Source organism: Mercenaria mercenaria, chromosome 12 (genome assembly GCF_021730395.1).
Source record: "Mercenaria mercenaria strain notata chromosome 12, MADL_Memer_1, whole genome shotgun sequence".
Lineage (NCBI taxonomy): Eukaryota > Metazoa > Mollusca > Bivalvia > Venerida > Veneridae > Mercenaria > Mercenaria mercenaria.
The window spans coordinates 9,837,295-9,850,096 of NC_069372.1; the positions used below are offsets into that span (position 1 = coordinate 9,837,295).

The window sequence follows — 12,802 nt, forward strand, 5'->3', positions numbered from 1 at the left end:
ATAATAGTCTAGCGAACAAGTTTGCCAGCCTAAAAACATAGATATAGATTAGAAGGTTACAGTTGCCAGCCTCTCAGTGAATAGAATCAAACTGGGGCTGGACTGTATGTGTAGGGGAAAACCATTCCAGGAACGAATTGTTCTTGGAAAAAAGGAGTTAGAATGGTATTGCGTATGAGATTGTGGGATCAAGTAATTTAGGTTCCTTGTAGGTGCGAGGTGGTTATGGTCAACTGCAATAAGACTGTACTTTATTTTTAAAAAATATAATAAGGGAATTGTTCAAGGGATTGCCAGTTGAGATATTTAAGCATTTTGGTGACACTGCTCGTTTGACCATAGTTGTTACATATGTATCGAGCTGCAGGTCGTTGTACTCGTTCAATTTTGTATGTGAGGGATTTTTGCCAAGGGTGTCATATAGAGAAACAGTATTCAAGCTGTGGGTGGACATATATGGTGTTGTAAGCTGTTTTTTTTTTCCTCTTCTGTTGTTTGTTTTGACATTTCTTTTGATGAATCTAAGTGAGTTATTTGCTTTCGATGTGATGTTAACAATGTGTTTTGACCAAGTGGGGTCTTTACTTAGTGTGACGCTCAGGTATTTAGCAGCTTCTGTAGTTTTTAGTGCTATATTATAGAGTGTATAATTGTAGATGATAGGTTTTTTCTTTCGAGTTATCCTCAGTACCTCACAGTTATCCGGATTGAACTCCATTGACCAGTCCTTTTCCCAGGCTTTAAGCGAATGGAGATCATTTTGTAAGAATTAGAAATCAAGGGATGATTTAACCGTCAGATAGACTATAGTGTCATCTTCAAAAAGTCGTGACTTACTTTATGTAGGCTAGGGAGAGACAAGGGCAATGACTGATCTTTGTGGAACCCCAGAAAGAACAGGAAGGTCATCTGTGGAAAAGTCATCCATAACTTCCTTGCGAAACGACTTGATCCACTGGGATGCTAATCGGTGGACTCCCAGGGTATACAGCTTATGAATCAATTTATGAAGTCCATGACGATGACGTCAGTCTGTTGACTATTCTCAAGATTGTCAAATACCTCTTGTGTGAAACTTACAAGTTGTGTTTCACAGCTATGCTTTGACCTGAAGCCATGTTGATACTGGCTAAGGAGATCATTTCTGTCAATGTGGGACATGATATTTGAGACAAGAATATGTTCCATTAATTTAGGGATATGGGCCTATAGTTACTAGCCTTGCATTTTGGACCTTTCTTGTAAACTGGTGCAACTGTTACTCTCTTCCAGTCATTTGGGACTTGACCTGTTTCAAGAGATAGTTGGAATATCTTTGTAATGAGTGGGGCTATCTCTTAGTGAAGCTCTTTTAGTAATCCTGGGAAATTTCATCAGGACCAGAGGCTTTATTTGTATGTCTATGTTATACTGCTTAACAATCGTTATCGATTATAACTAGCAGGCGCTTTGTCAGGGATAGCTGTTAAAAATAATAAGAATACAGAGATTATGTGCATCTCAAAGATAAAGTAAAAGAACTATTTTACAGGTCAGGTTAAAAAGTAAAAGCAGGAAGTTGAATTAGAACTGATAGAAGGGTGGTAGCTGCCCAGCAAATACTTCTAAGCTGGTACTAGCTTGCAAAGACACAGGGAGACTGTTCCACAGACGTATGCTTCTGGGAAAAAAGGAGTTTGCATGATAATGTGTCTTTGAATACGGTATCAAGTAGTTCAAGTTTCTAGTAGGTCTAAGGTGACTGTGGTCAACAAAAACAAGGGGTTGTTGGATCTTGTATAACATAGTAATTGAGCTGATCTTACGGCGTTGTTCTAGGGTTTGCCAGTTTAGTTCATTTATCATTTTGGAGACACTACTGGTGTAATTGTAGTCATTAAAGACATATCTTGCTGCAGATCTTTGAATTTGCTCAATTTTATGGGTTAGGTATTTTTGCCATGGATGCCATATGGTGGAACAGTACTCTAACTGGGGTCTAACATAGGTTTTATATGCAACCTCTTTGACTCTTTTATTTGGGGTTTTGACATTACGTTTGAGGAATCTTAGGGAATTTTTTGCTTTGGATGTTACATTATTGATGATTGGTCCAGGATAGGTCTTTACAAATGGTTACGCCTAAATATTTGGCAGAATCAGCCGATTTTAACTCGATGTCATGCAGCTTATAAGGGAATATTACAGGGTTTCTTTTGCGACTGATTCTTAGGACTTCGCACTTATCTGGATTGAATTCCATGGACCAATCAGACTCCCAGGTTCTGAGACTGAAAAGGTTTTGCTGTAGGGCTTGGGCATCACTGTTTGATTTGACCGTAACATAGACTATTGTATCATCTGCGAACAGCCTCACCTTGCCTTTAACACTTTCAGGCAGATCATTTATTAAGCCCCATTGATAACTTGTCCCCGCCCTCAACAGTTATGAGGATCGTTGGCATCTTTGGTGCTGAATTGGGGTGTGTGTTTTGCAGAGTTGTTTCAGGCTTAGAGGTTGGGGGATTTAAACTATTTATTGAGGATTTTTGCCTTTGTGACCGGGTCGGTATGAGTAGACCTTCACATTTCAAAGGAGCTACACCACAACCCTCTGTTTTGTTATGTTTAACAAACGAGTTGAACTTTTTGTTCCTATCCGGTTGGGAGTCACCAGTAAAAATGACCGATTCCAAATAAGACCAATAGGAGTTCTTATTTCCTTTTGGATCCTACACTTTAGGCCCTTAAATGCTTGGGCAATAGTTGATTAATTGTTTACCATTTTTTCCATGTTTTAATACATTTTGTCCCGTTTGCGTATAACTCTGAGGATTTTGGGGGATAACCAGGGGAGGTCCGCACGTGTCTTACTTAGTTTTGTTGGGATGTGTTTATCACTCGGCTTATTATCTTCTCAGATCGTTCAGCACGACTTTTATGTCGTGTTACTGGTACTGTTTAGTTTCTCAGCATGAACATTTCGGCCTGGGTGGTTCCAATACTCACGTTTTCATAGCTTTGGGTATTGTTTAATCACCCCTTGGATATGGTGCCTGCTTTTTAATTTTGTCTTTTGGCAGTTCCTGTGATATGCAGGCTCCATAACCTCAGATCCCCTTTCTAAATTCCAGTTTGTTTAGTTCCGCTCATTGTTTTCTCGTTTATGGCAAACCCATTATTTTAACTGGGGACCATACGCCGCTTTTCATGGAATTACACACTAGTGTAGCTTGAAGGTTCCATGTGCACCGCCGTATGAACACATCTGCGGATGTCTCTAAATTGTTTTTGTACTTTTAGCATGTGTAAATGTTGAGTTCTGCTCAACCCGGGGCTAGAGGGCGTGGACGGTAGCATGCATTTCCACTACCGTCCATGAACAGGCTCAATCAAACCGAGCCTGCAACATTTTCGTTTTTGTTGTGTTGAACGACCTGTGGAGTTTCCACTTTTTCTATTTTATTTTCACAGCAGCGTTGTTTGTGCCTTGTGGTGGCCGTAAAATGTCTCCCCGTACATTCAATCAGGGCTGTTATATTTCGATCTTCTCAGATCGTTCAGCACGACTTTTATGTCGTGTTACTGGTACTGTTTAGTTTCTCAGCATGAACATTTCGGCCTGGGTGGTTCCAATACTCACGTTTTCATAGCTTTGGGTATTGTTTAATCACCCCTTGGATATGGTGCCTGTTTTTTAATTTTGTCTTTTGGCAGTTCTTGAGATATGCAGGCTCCATAACCTCAGATCCCCTTTCTAAATTCTAGTTTGTTTAGTTCTGCTCATTGTTTTCTCGTTTATGGCAAACCCATTATTTTAACTGGGGACCATACGCCGCTTTTCATGGAATTACACACTAGTGTAGCATTGAAGGTTCCATGTGCACCGCCGTATGAACACATCTGCGGATGTCTCTGAATTGTTTTTTTGTACTTTTAGCATGTGTAAATGTTGAGTTCTGCTCAACCCGGGGCTAGAGGGCGTGGACGGTAGCATGCATTTCCACTACCGTCCATGAACAGGCTCAATCAAACCGAACCTGCAACATTTTCGTTTTTGTTGTGTTGAACGACCTGTGGAGTTTCCACTTTTTCTATTTTATTAATTTCTTCTTTAAATCTGGAACAACTGATACGTACTGGACCTTCCTGTTTAAATGGACTCCATGCGGAGTTGGGATCTGTACGGTTTGAGTTGGAAAATTGAACTTCAAACTCAAGTATGTCTGATTCGAACTTACACCAGTTAGTTTTCTTATAACATTGACTTAATCTTTTGGGTTGAACTGGTCTTCTTATGTTAATATTTAGTTCATGAAAAACTATGTCATGGTCTGAGGTAGATCTATACATACAGCTCTGAATTCGGCTACACATATCGGGCCTCAGTCAAACGGCAGCATGTCAGTACATGCGATCTGCTGTTTAGACGGCATAGAGGCTATGACTATTCCATTCCCATAGTTACAAAGTGTTTCACTTACGTTTTAAATTTCAGTCTATTAATATTCTTTGTGGTTCGTCTGTCCAAATGTTTACGTCTCCGTGGGAGGTTTAGCGTAATATGTTCCTTTTCGTGCTTTTAAAATCGTTGAGTTCTTCTTTGCATTTGAAGTACTCTTCCAATTTTTTGTACGGAATGCCAAAAATAATTTTTGTATCAAATAAACGACCTTCCAAAGACTTCGTGATGTTTTAAAGGGAATAAATGAAATTTAAAAAGGTAAATTGAAATACCTGTATTGTAACAAGTTGAAGTAGAAATTATGCAATTGATGGCAGAAGACAATTAAGATGCCAAGATTAGCAAAGAAGATTGCATAGATGGCAATTTCTACTGGCATTTACCACAGACACTTGGGGGTCAAACAACCCTCCCCCTCCCAGGCCGCCCCTGACAACCCTCAGTCAATATATTTTCGTTTTTTAAAACAAACTGAGCACAGGTCTCGATCATCCAACGACTTCTGTTACCATTTCAACATGTTTGAAAAATTCCCATACTCTTAAGTCTATCAATGCTCAAAAAAACACAAGACAACTTACTCTGAGCATTTTGAACACAAAATAGCTTGTCCAAGGAATAGGAGAATAGATCCCAGCTTGATGTTGCACAGTCAAATTTAGGCCCCTACTACACAGAGCCGGGACACAGACAATATCGTTAGTGGTTAAAATGAAAATACTCGCTCACGACGTCAATTGCCGCGATGGCCGAGAGAGTACAGACGCTGGTTGTGTGAGCTTATTTTTGGGCAGGGCCGCGGGTTCGCTCTGTGCTATGGGCGATCTATTTTCTTTTTTAAATATTTTTTAATATCTTGAGAATGTATTGTTAAAAAGAAATTGAAAATATTATATATTAAAAAAGAAAAAAAAAGAATGCCCAAAGCGCGGAGCGAACCCGCGGCCCGCTATGACTAGATACCGGAAAGGGCCCTTTCCGCAAAAAGGACTTAACATGATCGGAAAGGGCCTGCCATATGTTTATTACTGGAATTTAGTTAATTATTTCTTCATATTTCATTATGACATAATAAAAGAAAATAAATTACAAAAAGAAAGTTATCAATTTGTTATTTTTAAATGAATTATAGACAAAATACGAGTCATGACATAAACCGCGCTGATCGGAAAGGGCTTAACATGTTCCGAAAAGGGCCTGTCACATGTTTATTCTTGGAAATTATTTAATTATTTCTTCATATTTCATTATGACATAATAAAAAAATATAAATTACGAAAAAAAGTTATCTATTTGTTATTTTTAAAAGAATTATAGACAAAATACGAGTCATGACATAAACTGCGCTGATTGGAAATGGCTTAACATGATCGGAAAGGGCCTGTCACATGTTTATTATTGGAAATTATTTAATTATTACTTCATATTTCATTTAACAAATGAAAAAGAAAATAATTTAAAATAAAACATTTATTAATACTCGAATTTTAAATGAATTATAGATAAAATACGGGTCATGACATAAACCGCGCTGATCGGAATGGGCTTAACATGATCGGAAAGGGCCTGCTGTTTGTTTATTATTGGAACTTATTTATTTATTTATTCATATTTCATCTATGAAATAGAAAAGAAAATAAATTATGAATTATGAAATAGCTATTTATGATTTTTAAATGAATTATAGACAAAATATGGGTTATGACATAAACTACGCTGATCGAGAAGGGCCTAACATGATTGGAAAGGGTCTGTCACATGTTTATTATTTGAAATTATTTAATTGTTTCTTCATATTTCATATTTCGTTTAACAAAAGAAAATAAATTAAGAAAAAAGATCATTATCGATTTTTAAATGAACTTGATCTAAGCAAAGCATTTGACCTTGTCAATCACTCATTGCTGCTCGATAAATTGTCAGCATATCAATTCGACTGCAATTCGATCAAGTGGCTTCAGTCATATCTCAGAGACCGCCAACAAAAAGTATGTGTGTCTGGAAAGTACTCTGATTCAATGGAGATAACCTCAGGAGTTCCACAAGGCTCAGTTTTAGGTCCCCTCTTGTTCATTATGTATATTAATGACCTTCCTTTATATATACAACACTCAGAAACAGATATGTTTGCTGATGACACAACCATCAGCACAACAGACTCTGATGTAAAAGTAATATACAAAAACCTTCAGTCTGACTTAGACATAATTCACAGTTGGTGCTCACAAAATGCCATGCTTCTCAACATTCAAAAAACAAAATTGATGTTCATAACTGCAAATAATTACAAACAAAATACAATTCAACAATCATCCCAAAAGCTTAAATTAAATAATGAAGTTATTGCTTACTCCAAATGTGAAAAACTGCTGGGTGTTAATGTAGACAGTAACCTAAACTGGAAAGCACATGTTCATACCACACTTAAGAAATGTAATTCAAAACTCTACCTCCTCATGCGTATAAAACATTATCTCAGTATCAGTGTTCGCAAAATGTTCTACAATGCATATATATTGCCGCATATAGACTACTGCTGTACAATTTGGGGAAATTGCAGTCTTGAGCTTCAAAATCTGTTCATCAAGTTTCAAAAGCGAGCAGCCAGAATAATTCTAGACAAAGATTTTGACACACCATCCAAATTGCTGTTCAAAGAACTTAAGTGGATGACATTCCCAGAAAGACTGGAATTTAAAAAAGCCATAATTGTCTATAAATCTCAACATGAACAGTCACCAAGCTACATCCAACATCTTTTCACAAAATCCAGCTGCTCTCATGCATTCACTCTCAGATCACACTCAGACGACCTTTTACACATTCCAAAGCCAAATAAAGAATTCTTTAGAAAATCGCTGTCATACTCTGGACCACATATATGGAACTCCATTCCACTACAAATACGCCAGTCCTCTTCCATACAGTCATTTAAACATGCTTACTTACAGTGGAGGTTCTCTGGTGAACACTGATAGCTGTTATCATTCATGTACATAATATTATACTTCTTGTCATGTTTAATTTATGTCTTTGTTTTAATGCTGAACTTAAAATGTTAATTAGTTTTATGCCATTACTATCATGTTGTAAATACCATGTACATATTTCAAGAGGCTCACAGGGAAGACTGGGCTTGCCCAACTGTGTCGCCTCTATAAATAAAGTCGTTATTATTATTATTATTATTATTAAGACGAACTGTATATTCTGTGAGGTAAGTGCAGTTAATATGATAAGCTTTTATCTAATTTAATACTTGTCGTTATTCCTGCAAATTGAAGAATTGAAGAAAAAAAACCAAGTACATTCGGTAGTATTTTTATTTTTGCACAAGAAATGCTTATAAAGCCGTAAATATACAGTACAGCTAGCGCGGCACCTTCAAAAACCCTTCGACCCTCGCGGGGAAAAAAAAAACGGGTGTTCAGTCGCGAGGGCCGGACACCCGAGCGGCCCTCGCGATCACGATCATCGCGGATCGCGATGACCGGCCGCGAGGATTCGCAGTGTTCACGCGAGGGACCATCGCGGTCAACGTTTCATTTAAAATTAGAAACTGTATTTTAAAGTTTATTGTAGGAATAGTCGAATTTATTTATCTGAATTGTAATTGTTATAAATAAATCGTTATCATTATCATTCTTGTATTTTTTTCATATACTTTTATCACACCTTTCTTTGTATGGGAAATGTTGTCATCTTCATGTGTCCAATATTTTTATTGTTTCGGTTTTAGTTTTCTTTAAGTGACAATAACACCCTTTTCAGTAAATTACTGTATAAACAATTTTCAACTAATTATGTGTAGAGATGTTTTATACATAATTATCAAGGTGTGACACGTAGATGTATTAGAATGTGTCTGCGGTCAGTAATAACAAAATAACGATAGTCTTGGGAAACTATAATACATATATATTAGTGCTCTCGAGACATTTTTCTTTTTTTTTGGCCAACATACTTAGGATTCTTTTTTAAATCGGTATCAGCTAACATATACAAATGCTTTCTACAAGTGTTTATCAGACGAACATACATGTACACACATATATTTATTTACATATATTGTATTATTAGCAATAGGGTAAACACACGCTTCCTTTATTTGCAGGTGTATTTGCGCAACACATGGCGACAAGCGTATGCAAAATGTTAAAGTTAAATTTATATAAGTTGAAAACTGTGTTATCATACTAATAATAACTAACTGTTATAAATCATTTAACACCATTCCGATTTTCTTTGTTTACTGTTTGGCATGAAATCATATTTTTCTAAAATGTTACAAGTTAAAATTAATAGCTTTAAACAAAGAGCTATAAAAATAAATTTATATAAATGTATTTTATACTTCTTTGCTTTAAAAGATGTTTACTTCTGTTACGAATGTATCTGAAGGAATGATGTTTAGGTACATTAGTATAATTCTTTATAAACTACAGTATTTGCTAGGTTATGATTTTTTATTTTCATGTTTAATATATAAAATCTATGTAAAACGAAGCCACATAATTACTGTGCTTACTAATATTCTGTTTCATTATTAAATGACTATTTCACAAGGGTTAAAATCATGTTTATATCTTTTATTATTATATATTTTTTTGTAAGAGTGTTTTTAATATTTTGTTTAGGTAATAGATTGCAAGGACTACATTACTGTTTGATTCATCTCTTCCGACTCGGGAATTTCTATTGACTTCTTCATAAATACATCTCTCTATGAATCTGCGGACAGGGATTGAATAACTTGCAAATTTTCAAAATAACCCGATTACCTTAAATTTGCCATAAAAATACATTGTAATTGTGTATAAATTCCATTTTGGACAACCTTTTTAATACAGATTTTTTTTTTAATGTTTACATTTAATGTAAAAGAAAAGACGAGTTTTTTTTAATTTTTAAAATGTTAAAAACATTAAAGAAAAATAATAATTCGCGTACAGAATTGATGGATCGGACAGTAGATGGATTGATTAACAATTTTTGTTAAAAGATACATTTCACATGTACATTTTTGGCTTTCAATGACTATTTCGTTTTTAATTTTTTCAGATCAAGAAGGCAATCTTTCAGAAGAATCATTTTCTATGTACTGACTTAAATATTCAGTCGTAAGAGGGCTAATTTCCGTTTTATGAATGGTCTGTGTTCCACCGCCTCTCATGTGAAGTTCCATGTTGGGAAGTTGTCTAATATACATTTATGAAACACCGTACAGAAAAGTCATTTTATAACATGGCACATCTCAGGAACTGACGATATTATGTCATAGCGTAATAATGGAACATAAGACTTTGCTTGCTCACCATGACAGCAGTATAAAATTTTAATGTATTTGCATGTAGCAAAATAAAGTGTAATTAAAAGGAACCACAAGGAAATCATATAAAATCTTTATTAAATGTGTACTGGTAAACATTATAGTTAATAAAAACATTTATCTTAATCAAAACACTACTTTTGATACAACATTGAAAATTCTTTTAAATTATTAAATAACAGAACAGAACAGAACAGAACATGATTACGTCTTATGAAATATGATACTTTTGATACAACATTGAAGATTATTTATTAAAAAACGGAACAGAGCAGAGCAGAACACTTCAACAGAACATGATTACATCTTATGAAATATGATACTTTTAATACAACACTGAAGATTATTTATTAAAAAACGGAACAGAGCAGAGCAGAACACTTCAACAGAACATGATTACATCTTATGAAATATGATACTTTTAATACAACACTGAAGATTATTTATTAAAAAACGGAACAGAGCAGAGCAGAACACTTCAACAGAACATGATTACATCTTATGAAATATGATACTTTTAATACAACACTGAAGATTCTTTATTAAGTTACAGAATAAAACGAGTATGCTAACGACTTTTTGTTTTATTTCTTTCATTTTTTATACCACAGGATAGTAGATGAAATAAAAAAAAAGATTTTATCAAGAAATCGATTATTTTATGAATTCAGTTGTGATCAACGTCATTACAGGTCCAAATTGTGATTTACCACTGTTTATACAGACAACCTGGAGGAATAGTGCAATACCTAAGGAGGATGTTGAAAATACAAAAAATAGTGCTTATTTTATCACATGCTATCTTTTTTCTGTCCAAACAATAAACATTCTGCTTTCTTTTACTACATATTAAACATCTCAATTTGACCAACGTCACACATACTATAAACAACATCGACAAAATGTATAAATATATAATAGTAAAAACTATTAAAATGCATAATTTTCAAATGATTGGAAAATCATAGTATATTATCACATGTTTGACGTCGCCGGAGTGTAATCAAGCCATTCCTTAAAAACAAGTTTCCAAGTTTATTCAACAAATTCTCAGTTTACAAAAACGAGATAAATACAATAATTTAAAGTAAACGTTACATATAGTCACGCAAATCAATAATGGCAACACACACACACGCATTTCGTGTTTGACATAGCTGGAGTGTAATCAAGTCATTCATTAAAACTGATGAGCATATTTGCTTTTTTAAAACTGTTAAAAATGCATAAAATGAAATAGAAAATTCGTCAGTTTCAGTAAAAGATAGAAATATATTTCATCGAGTGAACATAGAAAAGCAGCAGTTTCACGAATGGAGCAGACAAGAAAGGAAGTGTAAAATATGTTGTTCACGGGTGAAATATATTTCGATTTTATACTGAACCTGACAAATTTTCTATTTCATTTTATGCATTTTTATTGTTGTCAAACATGTGATAATATACTGTGATTTTACAATCATTTGAAAATTATGAACATGTAAATCTATGAACAAAAGCTTATATGCAATGTACATACCTCTCCGTTCACTTTGAAAAATCCAGCTGTTCGAATTTGACACTTATTATCACACCGATAACGAACTAAAAAGTGTGTGTCCTGTTTTGTAAGCTGACGCAACATTGTCAATTAAAACACAATATTCACTGAACAGTTTAATATTAATAATTCACACAGAATGACAAACGTTTGAGCTTAGTACATGTAAAATGCAGATGCAAAGGGCCATGATTACGGAAACAAGGAGTTTTATTTCATTCTGAAACAATGTATTTACTCATTTTTCATAAAGGTGTTGAAATGTTTGAACAGAGTATATGAAGGTGATATGATAATTGTTGCCGACAATTGAAATTATTATGGCTACCGTCTCAAGTGTTTTGGGAAGATATTAATAAAACATATTTTCGCGCCTTCTTTGTTATTAAAGTAAAATCTGTGCAGAATTCTACATGTATGACAGCAACGTAACTATAGGTAACGCAACCATCACAATAACCGATCTTTTAAAAAGGATTTGATGAAAAGAAAAAGAAACTTAATAAATTACAATGTACGTAGGCTACACCAGTACTATGTGAACTTCTTTTCTTTTTCCAGCAATGAAGTACATTATAAAAAGAAAGTTCTTAAACAAAATCTTTTCTTTCTCTGAATCAGACTTTCACGGTGTATATATATTCTTCATCTTTGTTTACCTGCAATTTAAAGAATACAGTACGTAAGCAATTTAGGTGTTATTTCTTGCATTCTTATATTATTAAAATACATTAATTTTGTAAGTGCGACAGTATACAGATTAGAGTTAAGAGTAATTAAAAAAAAATATATCACTTTTAAAGGCATTGACCTCAAGACAAGGTAGAAAAGTATATTGATAACGTACATGTATCCGTTATTATTATATTATGGCTTATACATGTACATACATATTTAAAAGGCCTTGAAATTCAGTGTAGGACTGATTGTATGGAAACACATCCGAAAATACTTGTTGTTTTTCTTTTCCTATTCAAACTCAAGTTCTTACGTTCATACTATGAACAAACTGCATTTTTAGCCCACCATCATCAGATGGTGGGCTATTCAAATCACTCTGCGTCCGTGGTCCGTCGTCCGTCCGTCCGTCATTCCGTCCATCCGTCCTTCCGTTAACAATTTCTCGTTATCGCATCTCCTCAGAAACTACTAGGGGGATTTTGACCAAACTTTGTCAGAATGATGTATTGGTACCCTAGTTGTGTCCCCCTGAAAATCAGACTGGTTCAACAATTTTTGAATGAGTTATGGCCCTTTGTTTATTTCTATAATTTACATAGATTTATATAGGGAAAAACTTTGAAAATCTTCTTGTCCAAAACCACAGAGCCTAGGGCTTTGATATTTGATATGAAGCATCATCTAGTGGTCCTCTACTAAGATGATTCAAATTATTTCCCTGGGGTCTAATATGGCCCTGCCCCGGGGGTCACATGGTTTATATAGACTTGTATAGGGAAAAACTTTGAAAAACCTCTTGTTCAAAACC

General features: G+C 34.7%; 1 protein-coding gene across 1 annotated transcript in view; it reads left to right on the plus strand.

Annotated features, from left to right (window-relative positions):
* The first annotated feature begins 4,588 nt into the window (after positions 1-4,588).
* Positions 4,589-12,802, plus strand: part of LOC123534848 (phosphorylase b kinase gamma catalytic chain, skeletal muscle/heart isoform-like) — a 114,024-nt gene continuing 105,810 nt past the window's right edge. Inside the window, exon 1 of the mRNA XM_045317294.2 lies at positions 4,589-4,702. The gene's annotated coding sequence lies outside the window, so the exon portion shown is untranslated. The remainder of the gene's footprint in view (positions 4,703-12,802) is intronic.